This window comes from Jaculus jaculus, chromosome Y (assembly GCF_020740685.1).
Source record: "Jaculus jaculus isolate mJacJac1 chromosome Y, mJacJac1.mat.Y.cur, whole genome shotgun sequence".
NCBI lineage: Eukaryota > Metazoa > Chordata > Mammalia > Rodentia > Dipodidae > Jaculus > Jaculus jaculus.
In genome coordinates this window covers 4,487,692-4,515,620 of record NC_059126.1, presented here as the reverse complement: position 1 = coordinate 4,515,620, position 27,929 = coordinate 4,487,692, and the positions used below count along the sequence as shown (strand labels likewise).

At 40.0% G+C, this 27,929-nt stretch overlaps 1 pseudogene; it reads left to right on the top strand.

Moving 5' to 3' along the window:
* Positions 1 to 23,331: 23,331 nt before the first annotated feature.
* LOC123457052 lies at positions 23,332 to 27,624 on the top strand (annotated as a pseudogene).
* The last annotated feature ends 305 nt before the right edge of the window (positions 27,625 to 27,929 follow it).

The window sequence follows — 27,929 nt, the reverse complement described above, 5'->3', positions numbered from 1 at the left end:
ATTTAACTACTAAATGCTAGTCCATTACTGTTTAAGGCCATAATTTAGGCTACATACTTTAAAAAGTATCCCAAGGTTTAATTTGGCATCATAATCTGAAAGAAAATTGGATCCAAAATGTTTTAGGCCCAATTTAGTCTAGTAGCCACATGAAGACACAAGAAAATGGGATCTAAACACTTACTTGTGAAGGATGTTCAGTTACTGTCCATACACACATATGAATACAAAATTTCCAAGTTAACATATCATGCCAAATGAAATTTACTCTATTCTCAATGAGTACTATACAGGGATCATAAGTTTTTATGGTATACAGCGTAACAACATTTAAAAAAATCAAAATTACTGAAAGGATACCTCATAAAGTAAAAGGAAAATAGTTCTTTACATATCAAGTTTTTGAGACAGTAACACAGAAACATGTCAGTCCTTGAATTCCTGATCCTCCAGCATCACCTTCCCAAGTGCTAAAATTCCAGGAATATGCTGACATGCCTGGCTTTATAAAGCCTTTTTTCCACAGGTCTCTAGTAGGTGTATGAGGTGTATGAACACGTGACATGCCTTGTGCTCATGCATGCATATCATGGAGAATTTTTGATATCTTCTATTCATCTACATGTCTTCTTTACATGGAGTTTCATAAAAACTGAAGCTGCCATTTTTAGTCAAGCGGGCTAACAAGTGATCCAGACCAATTCTTCAGTCTCCACTCCACAAAGGAACTGGGATTACACCTGGAGGTGGACATACCCAACTGTTTATGTGCATGCTGGGGTACAGAACTCAAGGAAAATCAGACCCTTAGGTCTTATGTAAGAACATTCTTACCCAGTCCTATGAACAAGCCTTTAAGAATATCATTTAGTGAATTCATTGTATTGGAAAATAAAAATACGTTTAAAAAGGGATGTTTAAAGGCAATCTTTTATTCACTCAAAATTTAGCTCAAGTAATAATAAAGACTTAAAGGGAATTTGGATGTTGAAGTGACATTAGAAAGTTAGTATTAGGGGATTGAGAGCTGACTGGTGTAGGTTGTTTCTGTGCAGACATGAAAGCCAAGACAAGATGGCTGAGACTGCCCAAGTTACCCCCTCTGGAATCCATACAAAACATCTCGGAGTGGTCATGTGCACTTGTAACAACAGTACTTCCAGAAGACCAAAAACCATGAAATGTCCTTCTGCTGAAATGCAGCATGTTTGATTGGAGAAAGGCACCATTTTGTGGTGGCCAACACAGTAAAACAGCATAGAAGCATTTTGCCTGTATGTTACTTACTGTTTTTCCATGGCAGAGAGTTTGGAACTTGCTTGCCTGAAGCCAGATTACTTTTATGTTCCATAGCTGTGTTGCTTGCAGAACTACATAAACAAGCAAGCAAAGAAGAATACCATTATGTCAGCATATCAATATTTTTCTGGTGGGCCAACATTATTTCTCAGAATGTGAATTTAATCTCACTGAAAGACCACCTACTTTAATACGAAATGTAAATACATTTCCAGCAACTTGAATTCTATTTCCACTTCTCTGTAATGTACTCTATTCTGCATATTCATTAGGATGAGTCCAAAACGTTTCATTTTCTAGAAATTGAGCTTAACAATAACATCCACTGACAGGATCTTTAACTCAACATGTGAAAGTAATATATGATTACATCAAAAATGAGAAAATTTAGGGCTGGAGAGAAGCATTAGTGGTTATGTTTCTTGCCTCAGAAGTGTAAGGAATCATATTTGAATACCCAGTACCCTCTCTATGAACAGATGCATATGATGATACATGCAACTCCAGTTCATTTTCATTGGCCAGAGGCCCTGGTATGCCCTTGTATATTCACATCTTCCTTCTCCCTCCAAACTGTATCTGTATGTTCCCCATTCTATGGTGAATAAATACAATATTAAAATCTGGTGATGGAGCTGGGGAGATGGCTTAGCAGTTAAGTGCTTTCCTGTGAAGCTTAAGGCCCCTGTTCAAGGTTCGATTCTCCCAGAACCATGTTAGCCAGAGGCACAAGGGGGCGCATGCATCTGGAGTTCATTTGCAGTGGCTGGAAGCCTTGGAGCGCCCATTCTCTCTCTCCATCCATCTGCCTCTTTCTCTCCCTGTCACTCTCAAATAAATAAAAGTGAACAAAAAATTTAAAAAAAATACTTGTGATACAAGACTTATAGTACTGAGACAAATTTGCATTTGTAACTGGAGTATGGACAATATAACAAGTGGCTATGCTACTCAAGAAGTGACTGGCCTTTCACCAGAACACACTCACTGTACAAATCTTCAGGGTGTGGCATGGACTTATGACCTGCTTCCCATTCCATGATGAAAAGTGCATGGGCCCAGTCTTGTACTGGTAACCACAGTGCTGTGATTTTATGATGGTAATGACTCTGTCATGGAGAGAGGGCCGTGTTTCCCATCACTGTCTTCATCCTGCAGATCACTATGCTTTTTCTACTTCTTCTTCCAAGGTTCTCTGAGCCTCCTGGGGAAGATAGAGATGTCCTACTTAGGGGTGATCACTACACTGTCACATATTTCAGCACTTCTCTTTTAGCTCTGGAACAGATCTAATAATTTGAGTATCATTTCATATCAGTCCGCATTTGAATGCTGTCTTTTTCACTTTGTTCCTCAGTCAAGGACTGTGTTGTCACTGACTTGAATTCTGTTCTGTCTACACTCCATGGCGTGGCAAAATTTCTTTTAGATAGCACCAAGAACACACTGAGCCTTCTTTTTCTGAGAGACATCAAACCCTGTCCAAATGATAGGGGGAAGAAGGGATTGTTGGGTAGAAAGGGGTGATTGTATTAAATATGTCAATTTCTTTTGGGAAGATTGGCACTTTTCCAAAGTAAAAACTTCCATTTCAAGATCATGAGATATATTTTCATTTTCTTGAGTCCTCTGCAATGTCTCGTGAGTGTTTTAAAGTTCTTATTGTGGATATCCTTTGCCTCCTTGGTTAAGTTTATTCCAAGGTAATTATTTATTTTTTTAAGACAATTTTGAATGTTAGACTTTCCAAGATTTCATCAGCAACATATTTCTTATCAGAATATATGAAAACTACCTACTAATTTCTGTGTATTTATTTTATATCCTACTACTTTGCTAAAAGTGTTTATTAGCTCTAACAGTTTCCTGGTAGAGTTTTTAAGGTTTGTAGTTTTAATTATTTATTTATTTTTGTTATGTCTTTGTCTGGTTGTGGTAGTATGTTGATGTTGGCTTCATAGAAGGATTTCAGTAGAATTATTCCTTTTCTATATTATGGAAATATTTGAAAAGCAGTGGTGTTAGTTTTCATGAATGTCTGGTAAAAGTTACCTGTGGATCCATCTGGGCCATTTGTTGTTTTCATTATGAGTCTTATATAATGGCTTGAATGTCTGTACTTGAGTAGGTCTATATAAATGGTTTATCTCATTTTTATTTAATTTTGGTTTGTTATGTGCATCAATGAAATAATTTCTTTCAGATTTTAAATCTATCTATCTATCTCTCTTTATATATATTCTTAAAGGATGTCCTTATAATTGTCTTAATTTTTTTGGATTCTGTTGGAATGGTACCTCTTTCATCACTAATTTCATGAAGTTCTGTCTCTTCTCTCTTTATTGTGGTAAATTCTGGTTTGCCAATCTTGTTCATCCTTTCAAAGAACCAACTCTTTGTTTCTTTGATCTTTATGGAATATATTTCATTAATTTTTGAATTAATTTTTAATATTTCTTCTCATCTACTGATTTTTGGTTTGCCTTCTTCATTTTCCAAGACCTGAAGGTGAAGCATCAAATTGTTATTTGTTTCCTCAAATTTCACTGTGTCATTTTTTTGGGGGGAAAAATGGTTGAACCTGGAAAAGATCATTCTCAGTGAACTTACCCAATCATACAAAAAAAAAAAAATTGCCACATAGTCTTACTCAACTACAGCACCTAACCTAAATCTTCCCAAGATGCCTTACATACCCAGCAAGAATCTCGTGGACTAGAAATTAGGATGGGAGGAGAGGGCAATGGAGGGGTGAGAAACACAAATCTAGACCCAAAATGGCAATGGTACAATAAAATTCTACTTTCTAAAAGGCAGACCAAATGGCTTAACCTTCACCAGGCCCTTAGAGGGAACACCTGAACCACAAGACACTGGAGAGGGTATAATAAAGACTGACCTTAATCTTCTACAGCTTCCCTCCTGCCCTCTCCCTCTTCTTTTCTCTCTCTTTCTCTTCTCTCTAGCTCTTTTATAATAGTTATCTTTTTCCTCCTTTTCTTAGTGGGCACTGACCTGTAACTCCCAGTACCAGCATGGACTATCATCCACAATGAGCTTTTGATCAGAGAGAGCTACAAGGTTTCCTAAAAGAAAGACTGATTTCTGTCAGAGTTCTAGATGACCCACCAAAAGTTAGTGGAAAGACCCTACTGCTGAAGACACCTTATGTGGTTGACACATAAAATGGAATGGCATGGCTGGAAGCTGGAAGACAGTTAGTCCCGAGATAGTCAGCACATCTCTTGCCAGAAGGTGCTACATGGGCAACTGTGAAAAAATGACCAATATCTGTGCAAGCAACTCATGGTCTAACCTACATCGCAGAAAACAACCTGTTGTGATGCTCACACAAGTGAAACAGTGGCACAAAGCCATGGTGGGAAACTAACTGCTCTTGATTTGGCTAACTGATCCCCTCAATTGTCCAGTACCCATAACTGGAGCTGCGAAACAAGTCAGAACCATATCCAAACATAAGCTTCCTCTCCATTATCAAGCTACCACCAGTCGTGGACTATAAGAGGGCCTACATCTATTAACTTCTGTAGAAAAGGTAAGGGTTATCTCATTTGTCTGTTGCTAACTTACTGTCTGTTAGAAAATCTGCTTCTCTTTTTCACATAGATGTAGATCCTAAAGAGAGAGCCACCCCATCATACCACAAAAGGGCCTCTGGCAAAACAAGCAAGTGTGCTGTTTTCTTGATGAACCAGGTACCAGAACAAAGGTGAAGGAGATCAAAACAGAGGAAAATCAACTCCTACCAAATCAGACATCCAGAGACCCATTGGCCCCCAACACATCCTCAATGAAGCACGCCAAAAATGAACCCAACATGGCTCAGGGAAATTTTGCGGAAGAGGGGGTGGAAAGAATGTCAGAGCCACAAGTTGAGTCATGATATGCAAAGACATTTATCATACCCATAACTGTGGGCTAACTCCACAATGCATGACCCATATACCTCAACAAGGAGGGGCCCAGCAGAGGGGTTAGGCCATGGATGAGCCTAACAATGGTACAAGACTGAATGTATTTGCTGAATACAAAACTACTTAATAAAAACCAAATTATTGTTTGTGAACTCCTTAATTTCTTTTTTATTATTAATTTAATTTATCAGTTTTCTTTTCAGCAAATACAGGCATTTTTGTACCATTGTTTAGGCTCATCTATGATCTACTCTCTTCCCTTGGATGCTCATTGTTGATGTAAATGGGTTGTGCATTGTGGAGTTAGCCCACAGTTATTGGTACGATAAATGTCTCTTCATATCATGACCCAACATGTGACTCTGACATTCTTTCTGCCACCTCTTCCGCAAAATTTCCCTAAGCCTGTTGGGTTCATTTCTGGTCTGCTTTAGTGCTGAGGTGTTGGGGGCCTCTGAGGCTCTGGCTCTCTGATTTGGTAGGAGTATATTTTTCTCTGGGTTGGTTTCCTTCCTCTTTGTGCTGGTATCCAATTCATCAGGAAAACATCACCCTTGCTTGTTTCACCAATTGTCCTTAGTTTCAGTCGGGCCCCTTTTGAGGTATGTTGGGGCAGCTCTCTCCTTAGGATCTGCATCTATCTGAAAAAGAGAAGCAGATTCTCCAACGGAGAGTAAGTTAGCACCCAGAAAATTGAGATAACACTTACTTTTTTGATAGAGGGTTTGATAGGTGTAGGCCCTCTTGCACCCCATGATTGATGGTAGCTTGATATTGGAGAGTGGGCTTATGTTTGGGTGTGGTTCTGACTTGTTTCCCAGCTCCAGCTATGGGTCTCATACCACTGAGGGGATCAGTTAGCCAAATCAAGAGCAGTTGGTTCCCCACCATGGCTGTGTACCACTATTGCACTTGTGTGGGCATCACATCAGGTTATTTGTTGCTAATTAAGTTAGACAATGAGTTGCTTGGACAGATATTGGTCATTTCCCCCAGTCGCCCATGTAGCACCTTCTGGCACTAGACATGCTGACTGTCTGGGGACTGACTCTCTCCTGGCTTCCAGCCATGCCATTCTATTTTACATGTCAGCTGCGTATGGAGTCTTCAGCAATAGGGTCTTACCACTGGTCTTTGGTGGGTCATCAAGTACTCTGACAGAAGTCTGTCATTGAATTGGGAAACCTTGTAGGTTTCTCTGATCAAAACCTCATTGTGGATGGTAGGCCCAAGCTGGAAGTGTGGGTTACAGATCAGTGTCCACTAAGAAATTGTGGAAAAACATATCTAATATACAAGAGTTAGAGAGGAGAGAGGGGGAGAGGGAGGGAGGGAAGATGTAGAAGATTTAGGTTAGTCTTGATCCTACCATCTCAGTGTATTGTGGTTCAGGTGTTTCCTGTAAGGGTCTAGTGAAGGTTCAGCCATTTGGTCTGTCTTTTAAGAAGTAGAATTTTATGGTACCATTGCCGTTTGGGTCCAGATTACTGTTTTCCACACTTCGATGCCCTCCCTGACCTCCCCATCCATCCTATTGTCTAGTCCATGAGGTGCTTGCTGGGTATGTAAGATATCTTGGGTAGATTCAGGTTCGGAGTTTTAGATGAATGAGACTATGTGTTGATTTTTTTTCTGTGATTGGGTAAGTTCTCTGAGAATGATTTCTTCCAGGTTCAACAATTTTTCCACAAATTTCTTTGTGTCATTTTTTCTTACTGCTATATAGAATTCCATTGTGTATATATACCACACCTTCATTATCCATACTTCTAATGATGGACATCTGAGTTGATTCCAGCTTTTAGCTATTATGAATTAAGCAACTACAAACATGGTTAAGCAAATCTCTATGGCCTGTGAATTGAAGGTTTTCAGGTAGATCCCCAGTAAGGGTATAACTGGTTCTGTTGGTATTTCTATAGTCAGCTTTTTCAGGAGTCTCCATATTGCTTTCCAAAGTGGTTGTACCATCCTGTATTCCCACCAAAAGTGAATGAGTGTCCCTGCTTCTCCACATCCTTGCCAGCATTTATTTTCATTTAACCTTTTGATGTTGGCTATCCTTATTGGGGTAAGGTGGAATCTCATAGTTGTTTTAATTTGCATTTCTCTAATGATAAGCGATGAACATTTTCTTAAGTGTGTGTTTTCCATTTGTATATCTTCCTCTGTGAATTGCCTGTTCAATTCTTCACCCCATTTTGTGAGTGAGGTATTTGTCTTTTTATTGTTTAGACTTTTGAGTTCTTTGTAGATTCTAGAGATTAGGCCTCTATCAGTTGGATAACCTGCAAATGTTTTCTCCCATTTTCTGGGTATTATATTGGCATTGCATATTATATTCTTATCTGTAAAGAAACTCCTCAGCTTCATATGATCCCATTGGTTGAGTGACTGCTTAAGAGGTTGGCCCACTGGGTTTTTTTTCAGGAAGTCTTTTTCCATTCCTGTATCATGGAAAGTACTTCCTAATTTTTCTTCATGTAGTATTTGAGTTTCTGGTCTAATGTTGAGGTCTTTGATCCATTTGGATTTGAGTGTAGTGCATGGTGAAATGTGTGGATCAAGTTTTAGTGTCCTGCATGTGGTTATCCAGTTTGTCCAGCAGCATTTGTTAAAGATGCTATCTTTTTTCCATCCTATATTATTAGGGCCTTTGTTGAATATCAAGTAGCTATAGCTGCTTGACACAAAATCTGGGTCCTCAAGTCTATTCCATTGGTCTATATTCCTGTTTTTGTGCCAGTACCATGCTGTTTTTATTACTATGGCTTTGTAGTATAGCTTTAGATCAGGTATGGTTATGCCACCAGAGGTATCTCTTTTGATGAGGATATGTTTGGATATTCTGCCTTTCCATATGAAATTTGAGATCATTTTTTTCTATCTCTGTGAAGAGCACTGTAAGGATTTTAATTGGAATTACGTTAAATCTATATATGGCATTGGTAGGATTGTCATCTTCACAATGTTAATTCTGCCTATCCAGGAGCATGGGAGGTCTTTCCATTTTCTCAAGTCCTCCTCAATTTCTTTTTGTGAGTTTTTATATTTTCCTTGTATAAATCTTTTACTTCCTTGGTTAACATTATTCCAAGGTTTTTTTTTAATATTTTTTAATTTTTGTTTATTTATTTGAGAGTGACAGACACAGAGAGAAAGACAGATAGAGGGAGAGAGAAAGAACGGGCGTGCCAGGGCTTCCAGCCTCTGCAAACGAACTCCAGACACGTGTGCCCCCCTTGTTCATCTGGCTAACGTGGGAGCTGGGGAATGGAGCCTCAAACCAGGGTCCTTAGGCTTCACAGGCAAGTGCTTAACTGCTAAGCCATCTCTCCAGCCCTGTTTGCAAGGGTTTTGTTGTTGTTGTTGTTGTTGTTGCTATTGAAAATGGGACTATTTCCTTTATTTCTTTTTCTGTATCTTTGTCATTTGCAAACAAAAATGCTACCGATTTTTGTGCGTTGATTTTGCATCCTGCTATTTTTCTATAGGAGTTAATCACCTTCAGGAATTTTGGGATGGAGTCTCTCGGGCCTCTTACATATACAATCATGTAATCAGCGAATAGAGCTAACTTAACTTCTTCCTTTCCAAATTGTATCCCTTTTATTTCCTTCTCCGGTCTTATTGCTTCAGCCAGGACTTCCAGAACTATATTGAAAAGCAGAGGTGAGAGAGGACATCCCTGTCTTGTTCCTGATCTCAATGGGAATTCCTCCAGTCTCTCTCCATTAAGTATTATTTGGGCCTTTGGAGCTTTGTATATTGCCTTTATTATGTTAAGATGTGAACCAGCCATTCCAATTCTCTCCAATGTTTTGATCATGAAGTGATGTTGTATCTTGTCAAAGGCCTTTTCTGCATCTATCAAAATGATCATGTGTTTTTGTTTTTTTTTGTTTAAGCTTGTTTATGTGGCATATTACATTGACAGATTTTCATATGTTGAACCACCCCTGTATTCCTGGGATAAACCCTCTTGGTCAAAGTGTATAATGCTTTTGTCATGTTGTTGGATTCGGTTTATGAAGATTTTTTTCAGGATCTTTGCATGTATGTTCATTAGGGAAATAGGCCAGTAGTTTTCTCTTCTTGTGGAATCTGTACCTGGTTTTGGGATTAGGGTGATACTAGCTTCACAGAAGGAGTTGGGTGGCTTTCCCTGTTCTTCAATTGTGCGGCACAGTTTTAGAAAGGTTGGTTTGAGTTCTTCCATGAAGGTTTGATAGAATTCGGGTGGGAATCCATCTGGTCCTGGACTCCTCTTTTTTGGGAGGTTTTTTATTACTTCTTCAATCTCCATGAGTGTGATGGGTTCATTGAGGTGATTAATCTGCTCTGAGTTTAGCTTTGGTAGATGATATGTGCCTAGGAATTTATCCATCTCCTCCACATTTTCCAGTTTTGTGGAGTAGAGGTATGTTAAATAAGTCCTGATGATTCTCCCAATTTCATTTATCTGTTGTGATCTCTCCTTTTTCATTTTGAATTTTGTTAATTTGGTGTCTCTCCTTTTTTTCGCTTGATCAAGTTGGCCAGAGGTTTGTCAATCTTGTTTATTTTTTCAAAGAACCAGCTCTTTGTTTTGTCAATTGCCTTAATTGTTTCCTTGGTTTCCAGTTCATTAATTTCTGCTCTGATTTTAATTATTTCTTTCCTTCTGGAGCTCTTTGGGTTGGATTTTTCTTGTTTTTCCAGTGCTTTTAGGTGGGTGGTTAGGTTATTGATTTGGGATCTTTCTGTCTTTTTTATGAAGGCAATGAGTGCTATGAATTTTCTCCTGAGGACTGCCTTCATTGTGTCCCATAAGTTTTGGTATTATGTGTTCTCATTGTCATTCAATTCCAGGAATTTTGCATTTTCATTTTTTATTTCATCCACTATCCATTTATTGTTTAAGAGTGTGCTATTCAGTTTCCAGTTGCCATTGGGATTCTTGGTGGGTTTTTTGTTGTTGTTGTTAATTTCTAGCAATATAGCATTGTGATCTGATATCGTGCATGGAATTATGTCGATTTTCCTAAAAATGTGGAGGCAGTCTTTGTGATCCAGTATGTGGTCTATTTTAGAGAATGTTCCATGGGCTGCTGAGGAAAATTTATAGTCTGTGGATTTGGGATGGAAAGTTCTGAGGAGGTTTCTGTCTTTAGTGGTAAGGTTGGTTTCTTGAAGGCAGCAGATTGAGGGGTCTAATTTTTTTGACCCACCCTGTTAGCTTGTGTCTCTTGATGGGTGAATTGAAGCCATTAATATTTAGGGTGATGACTGTGAGATTTGATTTGATCCCTGCCATGTTGTGGTGATAGAGTTGTGTTGGTGTTTTCATGGAATTTGAAATTTTTTTGTGTCTACGCTGGGTTTGGTTTGTTGTGATCTTCTTGTAGGCATTTATGTTTGGTTATTTGTGTCTTCTCTGTGGAGAATTTCCTAGAATACTTTCTGTAGGTTTGGTTTTGTGTTCATATAATTGTAAAACTGAGTTTTGTCATGGAAAGTTTTCCTTTCACCATCTATTATAAGGGATACTTTTGCTAGGTAGAGCAGTTTGGGTCGGAAGCCATAGTTTCTTAGAGTTTGGAGAGTATCATTCCAGGCCCTTCTAGCTTTCAGGGTTTCCATTGAGAAGTCTGAAGTAATTCTGATGGGGTTTGCTTTCAAAGTGGTGTGCTGTTTTTCCCTAGCTGCTTTTAGGATTTTCTCTTTGGTGTCAATGTTCAGAGTCTTAATGATAATATGTCCTGGGGAGTTTCTCCTTTGGTCTTGTTGGTTAGTAGTTCTGTTTGCTTCTTTTATCTTGATGGGCCTTTCTTTTAAGAGACTGGGGAAGTTTTCTTCACTTATTGTGTTAAATAAGTTCTCCATGCTTTTGGTCTGAAATTCTTCTCCTTCTGGTATTCCAATGATTCTGATATTAGGACGTTTAATTGTATCCCACAATTCCCTCATTTTCTGTTCACAGGAACTTTTGAACTTACTGAAATTTTTGGACTCTCTAACTGTTTCTTCCATCCTGTCTTCCAGATCAGAGTTTCTATCCTCCACTTCACTGACTCTATTCTTGAGGGCCTCTAGTGAGTTTTGGCCTTGTTCAATTAAGTTTGCATTTTCTACTACTTTCCTATGCATCACTTCCATTGCTCTGTCCAGCTCCCTTTTCACCTCATTTTCTGATTTTCTTGATGATTCTTGGAAATCATCCTTGCATTTCTTTATGTTTTCATTTAGTGTGGCCAGCTGATTTTTAAGGTCCTCTTATTTTTCACTCTCCCTCAACTCTCTTAGCTCTCTTTGAATTCCTTCCAGTGACTTGTCATATTGCTCACGCTTAGTGATTGTAGCATCCACATGATTATCTGTTCTTTGTAGCTTTCTGCCAGTTCTAGCAGTAGGTTGGTCAGGGTTGCATTGCTCATAGCTTCCACTTGATGTTCTGATCCTAAACACTCTTCTATGTTTTGGTTAGTTGTAATCCTTGTTGAATTGGGTGATCTGTCTGGATTATCTTTCATTTTATTTTTCATGTTATTTCTTTTGCTCTGTGGTCTACCCATGTCAGTGTTTGGGCAAGTAGGTGGGTGGAGCAGCCTGGGATCTAGCTCAATGAGAATCCAAGGCAACCTGGGGCAGTTGCAAGCAGCCTGTTTTTTTGCTCTCTCTTGCCAAAGCCACCTATCTACTGCCTGTCAGGGGCACCAAAGTTGCCTGAATTCTCACGCAGTAATGCACCAAAGCTGCCTGTCTTTGATCTTGAAAGGGGATTCAGATTGCAGGCCTGAAGCTGCCCAAACCCTGGCTGGGAACACTGTGACCTGCAAATAGTCTGTGCTGTCTCGCCTCAGGGGAGTGGGGGATGCGTGGCAATGGACAGGTTGGTGATGTCACCTGAGCTGGCACTAGTGACTCAGTGTGGGCTTGTGTGGCCCTTGCTGTGGGAATGGGCCTGCTGCATGTGCAATTGTAGTGCCGAAGCAGCTGATGTGGGCACGGGATCGGGACACAGCAGAGGCTGCCCAGCGGGCAAGCGATGGGTGCACAGCGGTGCGGTGTCTGGCAGCTGCCTAATCACAGCAGAGGTTGCCCCTGCTGGTGTGCGAATGGAGCACTGTGTGGTAGGCCAGTGCCAGAGATCAGAGCACTGTGGCAGAGGTCCCTGCGCAGTCAGTGCAGTGGGCTGGCTTTTGCGCGATGGGCTGGTGGTCCCAGTCGGAGCACAGCAGCTTGGGGTGTGGTGCGCAGTGCTCTATGTGGGGTAGACTTCCCACCGAGAGGGGAATAGTGATTTCTTGTTTTACCCCACTCTGTTCCCTCCCACTGGCAGGAAGATCCTAATAACCCTTAATTTCTTGCCTTTCTTTCCTGGTATCTGCAGCACAGCTAGGCAGTTGCCATCTTGGCCAGAAGTCCCTCCTTAATTTCTTAATATAGACATTTAGAGTTATAAATTTCCCTTTTTGGACTGATTCCATTTTTGCCAAAGGTTTTGGTATGTTGTTTTGCATTCATAATTTTAATCTATGAATTTACTTATTTACTAGGTTTACTTTTTGATTTCTCAATTACCCCTTGATCATTCAATAGTGTACTGTTTAGTCTCCATGAATTTCTCTACATTTTGTAGCTTTCAGTGTTGCTGATTTGGAGTTAATCCCATTGTGTATTTTTAAAATCATAGAGTACCAGTGATTATTTCAATTTTCCTGTAATTGTGGAGAATTCCTATGTAAGCTAATACATGTTCTATTTTCAAAAATGTTCCATGTGCTACTGAGTAAAATGTATTTTTTTGCAGCATTTGCATGGAATGCTCTGTAAATATATGTTAGTTCCCCCTTCCCCCCCCCCCATGGCATCATTTAATTCAGATGGCTTTCTATTTATTTTTTTCCAGGATGACCCCTCAAGTGATGACAGTGGGGTACTGATTTCTTCCATTACTATTGAGTTTAATGTCATATATGATCTTAAGTCTAATGGTGTTTGATGAAACTGAGGACCCCCATGTTAAGTACATGTATGTTTAGGATTGTGGAGTTTCCTTTAATCAGTACAAAATGACCCTTTTACATCTTTCCTCATTAATGTTGGTTTGAATTCTTTCCTGTCAGATGTTAATATAGCAACCTCTGTTTTTTTTTTTTTTTTTTCCTACTCCCATTTTCTATAAATAATATTCCCCATCCTTTCACCCTAAGGTGTGGTCTATCTTTTATTGAGAGGTGAATTTCCTGGAGGCAACAAATTGCAGGATCCTGTCTTTTAATCCAGTCTGCAAGCCTTCGGCTTTTAGTTGCTACATTGATGTCATTGATATTAGCAGTTACTATTGAAAGTTATGAATTTATTCTTGCCATTTTTCTTATGTGAAGTGTTTCCCATTTTCCCATTACTCTTTTCTTTAACTGTTCTTGGAATGTGGATTATTTTATTTTATTTCCTCTTTTGTGTGCTCTTCAGTGTAAAGAATAACTTTAATTTTTTTTCTATGGAGATGGTTTAGATGTCATACATTTTCATTTTATTTATTTTTTTCATATTTTATTTTATTTTTTTAATTTATTTATTTTTACTTTTTAAAAATTAGTTTTCTATTCTGCAAATACAGGCAGTTTGGTATGATTTTAGCTCATCCGTGACTTACCCCCTTCCCACTGGCCCCTCCTTGTAGAAGTATATGGGTCATGCATTGTGGAGTTAGCCCACAGTTACTGGTACGATAAATGTCTCTGTATATCATGACCCTGTGTGGTGTTTGTTCTAGAATGTCCTTATTTCTCCATAAATTTGAATAGGTAGCTTTGCAGGATAAAATAAACTTGGTTAAGAGTTGTGATCTTTAAGAGGTTGGAATACATCACTCCAACCCCTTCTCGCTCTTAAAGTATGTGTTCCGTAATCTGCAGGTATTGTGATGGTCTTGCTTTTGTAGGTAATTTGCTTTTTCTCTCTAGCTGCTTCCAATATACTTGCTTTGACTTGTGTGTTAGTAGTTTAATTACAACGTGGCAAGGAGAGAATCTCTCCAGGTTTTTTCTGTTGGTGTTCTAAAAGCTTCTTGAATCTGCATTGGCATTCTTTTCCAAACTGGGGAAAATTTTCTTCTATGCCTTTTATGAAAACACCTATTAAGCCTCTGTACGGAAATTCTTCTCCTTCTATTATACCCTTAATTCTTTTTTTTAATTTAATTTTAATTTTAATTTATTTATTTGAGAGTGACTGACAGAGAAAGAAACAGGCAGAGAGAGAGAGAGAATGGGCCTGCCAGGGCCTGCAGCCACTGCAAACAAACTCCAGACGCGTGTGCCCCCTTGTACATCTGGCTAATGTGGGTCCTGGGGAATGGAGCCTCGAACTGGGGTCCTTAGTCTTCACAGGCAAGCACTTATCCACTAAGCCATCTCTCCAGCACTACCCTTAATTCTTAAATGTAATCATTTCAAAGTTTCCAGTATATCTTGAATTACCCAATTGTAACTTGCTTTTAGTTTCCCTTGCTCTTTGTTGGACTATATTATATTTGGCACCTCATCTTCTACTTTAGATATTTTGTTCTCTCCTTCATCCATTTTACTGGTGAGAACTTCCACAGAGTTTTTTTGTTTTGTTTTGTTTTGTTTTTTCTTACTGCATGTATTCTTCAGAGATATTTACTATTGTTGTGTAATGACTTTTCAATTTCATTAAGCTGGTTTCCTGTATTCTTTTTCAGAAGTTTGATTTCTTCTTTAATTCCTTTGTTTCCTTCTTTGATATCCTTCATTTCTTCTCTGATTCCTCTTCACGATTTTTTTTTAGACATTTCATCTAAAAAAGTTTCATTTTTGCCTGTAGTTTAACTTGTCTGGTATTTCTGGCTGGATTTGGTATTACAGTGATAGGAGCTTCATAGAAGGAGTTCCCAGGTCTCATATTTTGTGGCATAGATTAAGAAAGATTGGTTTCAGTTCTTCCACGAAGGTTTAATAGAAGTCAGCTGAGAATCTGTCTAGTCCTGGACTCTTCTTTTTTGAAAGGTTTGTTATGACCTTGCCAATTTTGATGAGTGTGATAGGTTTTTTAGGAGACTAATGTGCTCTCAGTTTAGGTTAGGCATATTGTATATGTCTAGGAATTTATCCATTTCTTCCACTTTTTCCAATTTTGTGGAGTAGTGGCTTCTGAAGTAAGACCTGATAATTCTCCCAATTTCACCTCTGTCTGTTGGGATTTCTCCATTTCCATTTATAATTTTGTTAATGTGAATAATCCCCCTTTTTTGCTTGATCAAATTGGCCAAGGGTTTGTCAATCTGGTTTACTTTTTCAATGAACAAACTCTTTGTTTCATCAATTTTCCTGATTTGTACTTACTTTCCAATTCACTATTTTCTGCTGTCATTTTAATTGTTTCTTTCAATCTGGAGTTTTATGTGTTGGATTCTTCTTGCTTTTCTAGTGCCTTTAGGAGGATGGTTAGTAATTGATTTATGATCTCCCTGTCTTTGTATGAAGGTATTTCATCCTATGAATTTTCCCCTGACAACTGCCTTCATCGTGTCCTGTAAGATCTGATGGAAATTTTGGTATTTTGTTGTTATTTTCTAGCAATATAGCACTGTAATCTGATATGATGCACAGGATTATGTCAATCTTCCTAAATATAGTGAGGCAGCATTTATGACTTATTATATATTCATTTTTGAGAATGTTCCATGGGCTGCTGAGAAGATTGTGTAGTCTGGCTTTGGGTTTTTGGAGAACATTTGGAATGTTCTGTAGATGTCTGTTAAGTTTAAATGTTCTATGGTTTTGTTTAGCTCTCACTTCCATGTTGAGTCTGTTTAGATGATCTATCTATTGTGATAATGGTGTATTTAAATTGCCAACTATGATAGTGGTGCTGATTATTTCTCTTTTATTGTCCAGTAGGCTTTGTTGTATGAATTATGGTGCACTTTTGTTTGGTGCATAAAGATTGATGATAGTGACATCCTCTCGCTGGACTATTCCCTTGATAAGTAGGAACTGGACTTCTTTTTCTTTTTTCTTTTCTTGATTATTTTTGGTTTGATGTATGTTTTATATGATATTACTATGACTATGCCTCCTTGTTTTTTATTCCCATTTCTTGGAATATCACTTTCCACCCTTTCACCCAGAGGAGGTGTCTGTCTTTAGTGCTGAGATGCACTTCTTGAAGAAAACAGTTTGAAGAGTCTAATTTTCTGATCTACCCTGTTATCTTGTGTCTTTTAGTGGGTCAACTAAGGCCGTTGAAGCCTTAGGTTCTTAGACTTTGCAGTATTCCGTTCAAGACCCTTATGTCTTTCAGGTTTTCCACTGGGAACTTTGAAGTGATTCTGATGTGGTTACTTTTAAATGTTCTCCAACGGAGACTAGGTTAGCACCTGGACAAATGAGATAACCCATACTTTTTTTTAATAGAGAATTAAATAGATATAGACCCTCTTTTAGCCCAAGATGATGGCAGCTTGATATTGGAGAGTGGGCTTATGTTTGGATATGGTTCTGACTTGTTTCCCAGCTCCAGCTATGGGTCCCATACCACTGAGGAAATAGTTAGGCAAATCAAGAGCAGTCCCATGTAGCACCTTCTGGCACTAGACACACTGACTGTCTAGGGACTGACTCTCTTCCAACTTCCTGCCAACAACATAAGGTGTCTTCAGCAGTAGGGTCTTAACCACTAACCTTTGCTGGGTCACCATGTACTCTTGACAGAAATCTGCCTGTCTTTTAGGAAACCTTGTAGGTCTCTCTAATCAAAGGCTTATTGTGGATGATAGCCACATGCAGGTACTGATAATTTCAGGTCAGTGCCCACTAAGAGATGGAGGCCAAAAGGTAAATAATATACAAGAGTTAGAAGGGCGGGAGGGGGCGAAGGAGGGAGGGAAGCTGTAGAAGATTAAGGTTAGTCTTCATCATACAGTCTCCATTGTCTTGTGGTCCAGGTGTTCCCTGTAAGGGCCCGGTGAAGGTTCAGCCATTTGGTCTGTCTTTTAGGAAGTACAATTTTGCCATACCATTGTCATTTGTGTGTAGATTTGTGTTTCCCACCCCTTCAATGACCTTCCCTCACTCCCCATCCATCCTAGTGTCTAGTCCATGAGGTGCTTGTTGGGTATGTAAGGTATCTTGGTTAGGTTCAGGTTAGGTGCTGTAAATGAGTGAGACTATGTGGCAATTTTTTGTGTGTGTGTGATTGCCTAAGTTCACTGAGAATGATCTGTTCCAGGTTCAAACATTTTTCCTCAAATTTCATTGTGTCATTTTTTTTTTCTGACTGCTGTACAGAATTTCATTGTGTAGATATACCACATTGTAGTTACCCATTCTTCAAGTGATGTCTTGTTTTTCTCCAGCTACATTTCAGACTTTCTTTTCAATGATGATCAAATTGGGTGGGAAGTCATGTGTGGACAGGGCAAGAGTTCAGATTGGTGTGTTGGATGTCCTCTGCACTACAGCAAGTCTGAAGTCTCATAGGGCAGGGGCAGAAAAGATTGGAGTGGGTTGGAAGTCACGTGGGGTATGGTAGGGCAGTGTAGTATGGAGCCAGACAGAAGATGCTTGGGGGCAGGTTAGGGTGCAGCAGAGCAGGTCTGAAGTTGTGCAGAGTGTGATGGAAAATAGAGGAGCAGGTGGGAAGCCATATGTGGGTGAAATACAGTGGCACAGAAGGGAAGTCGCATGGGGACATAGCTGGCTGTAGCAGACCTTGTCTGAAGTCCTGAGGGCAGGAGCCAAGCAAAGGATAGGGTTAGAATCCTGTGGGCCTGATCTAAACAGGGCAGGTCCAAAGGAAGTCACGGGGAGGGGAGGAGTCACGTTGGGTGGGTCAAAATCAGGGAGGGGGCCAAAATGGATTGGTTAAGAAGTTGCAGTGGTCGGGGTCAGAACAGCCGGGACCAAAGCTGGGAGTGTGAGGGTGGTCTGATGACACGTGAGGGGTTGGGTAGGAATCTGTGAATGTGCAGAAAGTTGTTTTTCCTGGCTATGGCCTGTTACTACCTGAGCAGATGAAACTACTGGCCTGGTTGTCCTTACCTGCAGTTATTTCTAGAGGCTGGGACTCTGGCTAAGAGATCTACTTGGGGAGTTGTGGGACTGGTAGGTTACCCATGAGCATGGGAATCAGCGAATTCACTCTTTTGTCCATCCACGCCTTCCCACATTGCAATCTGCTTTTTCTTGTAAATTCTATTGTGATATGTGTGTTTTGTTGTTATTAGGCCGGATTAATATTATGTATTGCTCTGTGTTTATGTCATGTAATTACATCCCTGCTTCTATGTCACATGGGGGGTATATGATTAACTTTTACTTGTGTTACATTGTTAGAGATACTATTGTTCATCTTACACTGAACTTCAATTGTGTCTTATATTTGGCTACCACAAAAAAAAAAAAAAAAGTTTTGCATCCTTTGGCAAAATTAGCTGAAGAGAAGAACACCACCCCATTGACCTGGAGCACAACTAGGTTCTGTGGCAATAAATGGTAAATGCATTGCTTTTACTATCTCCCCTACTTCCCAAAATATATGGGCTCTTGTCTTTCCATCCTTTCCCTTTCATTCTTTCTATCTTTTTGCTTTCTATCTTTCCTTTTCTTTTGTTCTTTAAATTGTTTATTTAATAGCAAAAAATATAAGTGAGAATGGGAACAGCAGGACTTCTTGCAAAGAGTCTCCACATACATGTACTACTATGTACATTTGGATGTTTCTTATAGTGGTACTGAGGAATTGAAACTGGTACAGCAGACTAAGCAACCAAACACCTTTAACTTGGAGCCAGTCCCCATACCTCTAGCTGGAGTTCTTGTGAGTTGTTGGCTGTGTCTTTTTTTTTTTTTTTTTCTTTGCAAGGCCTCCACAAACTACCAACAAACTCCAGATGCATACACCACCTGTACATCTGGCATATATTGGTACTGAGGAATCAAACCAGAGTCCCTGAGCTTTAATGGACAGCACTTTAAACACTAAAGAACTCTATAGAACCTGGATGTTTTCTTTCAATTTAAAATGGATTCTTCTAAAGGCCTCCTGGTTAACTGAAAAGGATTTTCACAGGAATCTATGTATCACCTAAACTAGACATAGTTCCAAACAATCAGTTTTTGAATTCTCCTTTTAACAACCATCACAAAGGCCAAAGATTTCATATGCTCAAGTCCCCTCAATTTTTTACGAGTTACGTAAAAAGTGTATACCCAGTCATGTTTGTACCATCATTACCCTCCTCCTTGTCCTCCCCATCCACAGGGAGCCTCTTTGTTGGGCAATATAGGTCACGAATTGTGAAGATAGCTTTCAGTTATGGGTACGAGGCAATGTTTCTGCACATAATGACCCACATTTTTCTCAAACAATCTTTCTGTCCCCTCTTCCACAAATTTCCCCGAGCCATGTTGGGTTCATTTTCGGTCTTTGGGGATTCTTTGTCTCTGGATATCTGGTTTGGTAGGATTTGAAGGTTTGGTGTCTATCTCCTTCACTCTTCTTGTGGCATCACATTCACCAAGAAAGCAACATTCTTCCTCATTTCTCTAATTACAGTTGATTTCACCTGGAGCCCTAGTGAGGTATGACAGGCTGATTCTCTTGTCAGGATCTGTGTTTGTCTGAAAAAGAGAAGAAAATTGTCCAATGGAGAGTGAAGCCCACAGTTCATGGGAGCTTGATAGTGGAGAGCGAGCTCATTTTTTGTATATGGTTCTGACTTGTTTCCCAGCTTCATCTATGGGTTCTGTACTACTCAGCACATCACTTAGCCAAATAAACAGCAGTTGGTTACCCATCATGTCTGTTTGCCACTATTGCACCTGGGTGATCATCACATTAGTTTGTTTGCTGCGGGGTAGCTTAGACATTGAGTTGCTTGGCCAGATGTTGGTCAATATCCCTATTCAATCATGTACCACTTTATGGCACTAGATGAATCAACACTCTGGGGAATAGTCCCTTCCAGATAGTAGCCAGGTCACTTCCTGTTCTAGGCAAATGGCTTATGGAGTTTTAGACTTAGAATTTTTTGACTAACTTTTGGTGGGTCATCAAGTACTTGTACAGAAATCTGCCCACTTTTGGGAAACCTTGTAGGTCTCTCTGATCAACAGCTCATTGTGGATGTTATCCACCTGCTGGTGCAGGGAGTTACAAGCTAGAGCAATGGAAAAGATGAGGGAGACCATGTGACATTTATCTTTTTGTGATTGTATGTGTTCACTGGGAATTATATGTTCTAGGTTCGAATATTTTTCTTCAAATTTCATTGTGTCATTTTCTTTTCTTTCCTGTTGTGTAGAATTCCATTGTGTAGATATATCAGCTTGGTTATCCATTCGCCCACTACTTTTTTTTTTAAAAAAGAAATTATTTGTTTATTGGAGAGAGAGAGAGACAGAGAGAGAGAATAGGTACACCAGGACCTGTTGACACTAAAAATTAAAACAAAACTCCTGACATATGAGTCACTATCTGCATATGGTTTTACATGGGCAGTAAGTAATGAAAACTAGATTGTTAGGCTTTACTTGGAAGTATTCTTCGTGACTAATCCATCTTCCGAGCTCAAGTACTATTATTTATAATTGCTAAGATGTGGGAGGGGATTATGATGATGGTATATTGTCTATATATGTGGAAGTTGTCAATAAACTTATTATTATTTATGAGAGAGAGAGAGAGAGAGACAGAGAGACAGAGAGAGACAGAGACAGAAGAAAGAGAAACAAAGTAACCCTAACCATTACCCTAACCCTAACACCTGTAAGTCTGCCTCCAGGAATATTCTGTTTCCAAAAGGGATTGATTATCAAACCTCCATCAATTAGAAATCTAGCATTCAGAACAACTAAGATTAAGGTGGAACACATGAGTCAAACCACCACATTCTGCCCCTAGATGCCATAACCTGATATCCATACATGATGTAAAATACAATACATCCAGTCCAATTTAAAAATTCTCCATAGTTTTTATCAATCTCAAAGAAGTCCAAACATCCACATAGTTCCACATATTATAAGTTAGTAATGATAACAAAACATCCCGCAAACACTATAATGCCACAGAATAAACATTCACATTGCAAAAGATGTCATTGGGCATAGTGAAGAAACATTCACCCAATACCAGATTAAAACAGGGCAAATATCAATCTCTATAAGTCCAAGTCTAACAACTCTAGCCTGAGACAAGTCACCATGTCAGTCTCTAGTGTTCCAATTCCACCCCTCCATCCAGGTAACTCACAAGCCTGGAAAATTCTTCCAGGGTTAGCTTTCCTTAGAAGCAAGCTCATGGTCTTGGCATCTTGACTGGGTCTCCAGTGCAATCCTCATTTCAACTTCATAGCACATCAAGTCTACTTTCAAGAATCCAGAAAAAAACGTGGTTCAAACTGCCACTGGCCATTTCAAAACACAAGAGTGTGTTGCAAACTCAGTGGCCCTCTCTTACTTGCATTTATTATACTCCACAATACCAGGTAGGATGACAATTTGCTAATGCATGGTGTAATAAAGCAGATTTTGAAGAAAAGGACATCCCTTGAGCACCCAGTTCCCTTCAAAAGAGCCTAAATTCTTTCTGTTGCCCCAATGCAGGTGAAGTTGCCCATTCTCAATGGTTGTAATTTCTCATTTGCAGCTCAATGGGCAGTATTTCACACACAAATATATAGTTTTTTCTCTATATACCATAGCCTTCTGCTCAACCCAATTTATTTCTATGCCAGACAAACCTCTGCAACTTCTCAGGACATTACCATAACAAAAGTTTCTCAAACTGGTAGCCCTGCCCAAGGAAAGCTTTTTCTCATCCTCATAATCCAAACCTCACAGTCCATAGTTCTTACTGCATTTCTGTCTTTCAACTCTGAACAGAATAGTCCATCAAGCTGTCCATATGGCACTGTAATGCATCCCTTTGGACATGGTTTAAAATCCTCCCACATTCCTCTTGAAAATCAGCTCCATAAGGCCAGAGCCACACAGTCAGTTGTCTAGCATCAATCTCAGTGCTCAGTATAACTTTACTCTTGAAATCAGGTTCTTATTGCTGGCAGAAAAGGTACCCAACAAAGAGCAGCTTGTGGGATAAAAATAAGTTTATCTTGGCTTAGAGAACTGAGGGGAATCTCAGTGATGGCAGGGATAAACAATGGCATGAGAAGAAGTGGGAGAACACCCTCTAGCTGACATAAGGTGGACAAAAAGAAAAGGAGTGTTCCACAATCACATGTAGAAACTGAATATAAAACCCATAAGCCCACCCTCAAGAATCCACTATCTGAAGAAGTTGTTAATTCACAATTCTCCATCAGCTGGGAACCTAACATTCAGAACACCTAAGATTATGGAGTATCCCTGAATCAAACCAGCACACCAACAAGAGGCCAGGAAAGGAAAAAGCCAAAGAAAAGTAAGAGAAAAGCATCAAGAGATGAGGCAACCTTCCCTGGCCAGTGGGGAGTCAAACAAGGACCCAAGGGGAAATTAACCTGGATGAAAGACAAGAGACACAAAGAAGGAGACCAAGTCTATGTTCTGATCAAGGTCTTCAGATTCTTATTTTTTACACAGTGGTTATATAGGGGAAGAAAGTGGGGAGTTAAGCTGGCTGACATGATTTAGGGCTGAGGGATTTTTAGGGAACCTAGAGGAGATGTAACCAGGTTTTATCTAATCTTAGGGAGCCTAGAGGAGATGTAACTGAGCATTTATCTAACTATGCCTCAATGGCTTAACAGCCTGACCATAAACTGGCCTTTGGCAAAAGATAAGATTCTGCAAGCAGTCTGCTGACCAACATTCCTAATTGCAAGCTGGATGGACCAGCTTTCTAACAAGTGAGTCCATTTAAGAACAGGCCCAAGCAAAATGGAGAGGATTTTGCTCTATGGCTCCTGACAGAACCAAGAGGTAAGGCAAGACAAGAGGAAAGTGACAAGAGGTAAGGCAAGGTGAGACCCCAAGGAAGGAAAGAGAAACAAGCCAGCCAAGAGACAAAAGGCAGAGAAGAAAGATGGAGGCAAAGAAAGGCAAGGAAAAAGTTACTTCAAGTTGAGGCAAAGAACGAGAACATGCAAGGGAAGAGGCCATGCAAGAAAAAGGCTTCTAAAGGGGTAAGAGGCCTGGTAACTTAAGAGACCAGGCAAGGAAAGTCAAGGCAGAATGTAATCCAAGGCAACATGCAAGGTAGGGAAAAGTGCCAGAGAATTGGCAAGAGGCGCCAAGAGAGATCAGGCAAGCAAAAAAAGAGGCAAGGCAAGAAAAGAGGTAAGGAAAGGCAAGGTATGGCAAGGCCAGTAAGAGGCAAGTCAAGACAAGGTGTCATTCAGGGAAAGAGATCAGGAAATAAAGAGAGCAAGCAAGACACAAGAGGCAAGACCAGAGGCCAGACACCAAGAAAGCAGCAAGAAGCAAGGGAAGTCAAGAAGAGAAGTGAGGTAAGGAAAGAAGCAAGTCAAGGAAAGAGGCCATGAAAAGCAAGAGGTGAGGGAAGGGGAGAGGTCAAGCTAGACAAGACAGGGGAAGTCAAGGCAAGAGGTGAGGACAGGTAATAGGCAACACCAGGTAAGAGACAAGAGGCAAAAGCCAAGGAAGAGAAGATGATAATGAAGAGGCAAGAGGCGAGGCATGAAGCAAGGGAAGTGGAAGGCACTGCAAAGGAATAGGGAAGGCAAGACAAGGCAAGAGGCACATCAAGGTAAGACAATAGGCTAGCCATGGAAAGGCTAGAGGCATGGCAAGGCCAGGTAAGAGAAAGATGCCAGGCAAGAGGCAAGAGTCCATGCAATGCATATTTCTGGAGAAGTCTGTGTGTCACAGCTCATTGCCACAATTGCCAGGAAATGAAGAAAATTTATGAGATATTGTGTTTGGTACTTTAGGTCATGTCATGAGCTGCTCCAGGAGACATTTCACAGTCACAGTTATAGATGTTGTAGAATTTTTGCTTGGTCAGGGTATGTGTGAGTTGTCACACTCCAGACCACAGTTAGTCACAGAATGAGGTGGTCAGGACAGACCGGTGCCATTTCAGAGCACATGAGTAGTATTACATGCAAAAGCTGTGTTGTCCCAGGGTAAGTCTGCATTGTGTCAGGGCATATGAGTTACTTTACTGGACAGTTCCTGAGGTTGCTTAGAAAAGACCTGTCTCGGGTTATGTGAAGAGTATACTCTGCCATGCATAACAATTCCCACATTTCAATGAGATTTTTAGACAAATTTTCCTGAATAAGCTCCAGAGGAGCAATAGTAGGAAAGAAGACAAACTGGAAAGTAAAAAAATGTTAAAGTGGGCTGGAGAGGTGGCTTAGCTGTTAAGCGCTTGCCAGTGAAGCCTAAGGACCCCGGTTCAAGCCTCAATTCCCCAGGATCCACGTTAGCCAGATGCACAAGGGGGCACAAGCATCTGGAGTTCATTTGCCGTGGCTGGAAGCCCCAGCGCGCCCATTCTCCTTCCCTCCCTCCCTCTCTCTCTCTCTCTCACTCTCTTTCTTTCTCTGTCTGTCACTCTCAAATAAATAATAAACAAAAAAGATTTTTAAAAAGAATGTTAAGGTATTAATGGACTTTGTCAGTCATAGTACATGAGAAAGTATAAAGTTGTGTATAGGAACAAGATCCTTAATGTCATGAATCTGTAGCAGGGCATAATAGAGACAGAATGGATGGCACCATGGATATGATCATGATTAGTGGACATTAAAGTCTTTTAACTGATGCAAACTTAGTTTTAGAGATCTCATTCTAATCATAGAATTAGCTAAGTCTTTTAACTATATTTAGAATTAATGCAAGTCAGCCAGTCATGGATTTCATTTCATATTTTACCTTCACAACATTTCTAATTCACACACAAATGCTTTCACTAATTTTCAGTGATTTCACTCCATTTTTACTTTCTGAACTTGGTGCTTTCTGTTCCCCATTGTTATTACATACTCCTCTTAAAACCATTTAAAGTTACATAAAAGAGGCCTGCCAGCTTTTCTGTCAAATATTATATACTATATGACAAATACTATAAGAGCCTGTCACTGAAATATAATATAATTCCATTGCATTGTGATATATGTCCATTCTACATACTCATGGGTTCATCATCACAATTTCTTTCACGTACATCATACCTTCATTTACCTGTCTTAAGTACATACTTTATGCTGCAGCTCCTTTCCTGTTCCTCTAGACTCCTTCTTTCCCTCATCCCGCCCTCTTACTTCATGTTTGTATTGATCTTCAGAACTAGGAATAAGAACCCATGTAATTTTATAGTTCAAATAAGAGAATTAGTTCTCAACTTCTTGTAAACATGAATTTTTTTTTTAATTTTTTTATTTATTTATTTGAGAGCGACAGACACAGAGAGAAAGACAGATAGAGGGAGAGAGAGAGAATGGGCGCGCCAGGGCTTCCAGCCTCTGCAAACGAACTCCAGACGCGTGCGCCCCCTTGTGCATCTGGCTAACGTGGGACCTGGGGAACCGAGCCTCGAACCGGGGTCCTTAGGCTTCACAGGCAAGCGCTTAACCGCTAAGCCATCTCTCCAGCCCTAAACATGAATTTTAACCTATGATTTTTGTGTAAAACCTTTCGTAGTGACTGATCATTTGTCCTTAGAATGACACTGCAATATTAAAGACAGTTGTTAAGCTGGTGTTGAATGTGAGGCAGTGGATGTCACATTGGATGTTGGGGGTTGGAACCATGGGTTGTCTGCTAGTTGCAGGTTGTAATAATAAGACTGGTTGACTAGAAAATTAGGAAGACCAGTAATCAAGTGGACTGTCCTTTGGCAGTCAATAATGAGCATTATAGAAGGGAGATCCAATTTGAAACAGAGGCATAGAAGTGGAAGTGAAATAGCAATGTTTTCACATGCTTCAGAGTTTGCAGTGGGAGCACATATAAAAAATTGGTGAAATGAGTTAAATCAGACTACTGATATAAGGGCATTTGTTCCAATGGCCTAACTAAACCTGAAGAGGGAGCACAAAAATCTCTTCAGATTGGATGATTTGTACAAGTAATCCCTTGGGCACTGAACACCTTGTTTATCTGAGGCACAATTACATTTGCTTAGGTGGAAAACAAACCTTGTTCACTAGCTTCAACAACTACAACACACTTATGATTATCCATGTTACTGTCTGTTCTGAGGTTAGAGTTGAATTCTGGGAGCAATGAAGCAGTCACTTGAGAAGCATTTTTAACTCCAACTCTTTTTTTGTTCTTAATAAGAGATGGGGAATGTCTCTTGTAAAATTTGGATTACAACAGAACTAGAAGTAAAACAGAAGGACAAAGGTAATTATGACTATTTATGGCAAAACAAGTTAAGAGCCAACACAAAAAAATACATTAGAAAATTATAAAAGAGTTACAGGCCTAGAGAGATAACTTAGCAATTAAGTATTTGCCTGTGAAGCCTAAAGGCCCTGCTTTGAGGCTCTATTCCCCAGGACCCACGTTAGCCAGATGCATAAGGGGGCACAGGTGACTGGAGTTCATTTGCAGTGGTTGGGGGCCATGGTGTACCCATTCTCTCTCTGTCTCTCTCTATCTGCCTGTTTCTCTCTGTGTCTGTCGCTCTCAAATAAATAAATAAATGAACAACAACAACATCAGAAAAGCTTTAAAAAAGGGTTCTAAGCAAAAGTAATTTCTAAGGATACAGATTTCTGCTCACCTGTTTACAGCTAGTATCATCAAAAATAATTCATGCACATTTGCCCATTTTTAAAACATCTTTTTATTCAGGAAATGCTTAGCTGTCAATTTATTTAAATGATACCATGTTGTATGTTTTATAACAATGCCATGCTCAATAGATTTCCAACTTTTAGTCATATTGCACTGCTAAGTTTCAAATTTATTACCTAAGATTCTTATGGATCTTAAAACACTAGAGGCTTACTGCACAAGAGTTTCTTGCAGGGGCCTCAACCTCCTTCCCAATGCGGTGCTCAGCATTATGGAAGAATGGCTTCATGGTGTTTAAAGTCCAGCCATGTAAAGCAGTAGTAATGTCTACTTTGGAGACTGTCAAACATGGCCATGCCAAGGTTCACCTAGTTCATATTGACATCTTTATTGTGAAGAAATACGAGGATATCTGCCCATCAACTCATAACATGGATGTCCCCAATGTCAAGAGGAATGACTTCCAGCTGATTGGCATCCAGAACAGGTAGCTGTCACTGCTTCAGGACAGTGGGGAATTCCTGGTTGACCTTCCTCTGGCTGTGGGAGACTTTGGCAAGGAGATTGAGCAGAAGTATGAGTTTGGAGAAGCCATCCTGAACACGGTGCTGTAGTCCAAGACAGCGAAGGCAGCTGTAGCAATGAAGGCAATGGCAAAATAACTGGCTCCCAGGGAAGCGGTGGTGACAGCAGTGATCTGACCCCGCAGAAACCTCTCCCCCAGCCTGGTTCTGACTCACTGCCCCATGGTTGAACCCTATACAACTTATTTGACATTTTATTTTGGTATTCCATACCCACTACCCACACTGTTGGGGAGCCCCTGCCCATCCACTAGCTCCCTTGACCAGGATGCAGGGCGCCATGGCCTTGGCAAAGCTGCCCTGCTCTTCCCTTGTACTACAGTTCTGGTGGGGGAAGGGTGCTGCTTGTGGGTTAGATTTGGGGTCTCTTTGGGGGGAGGGGT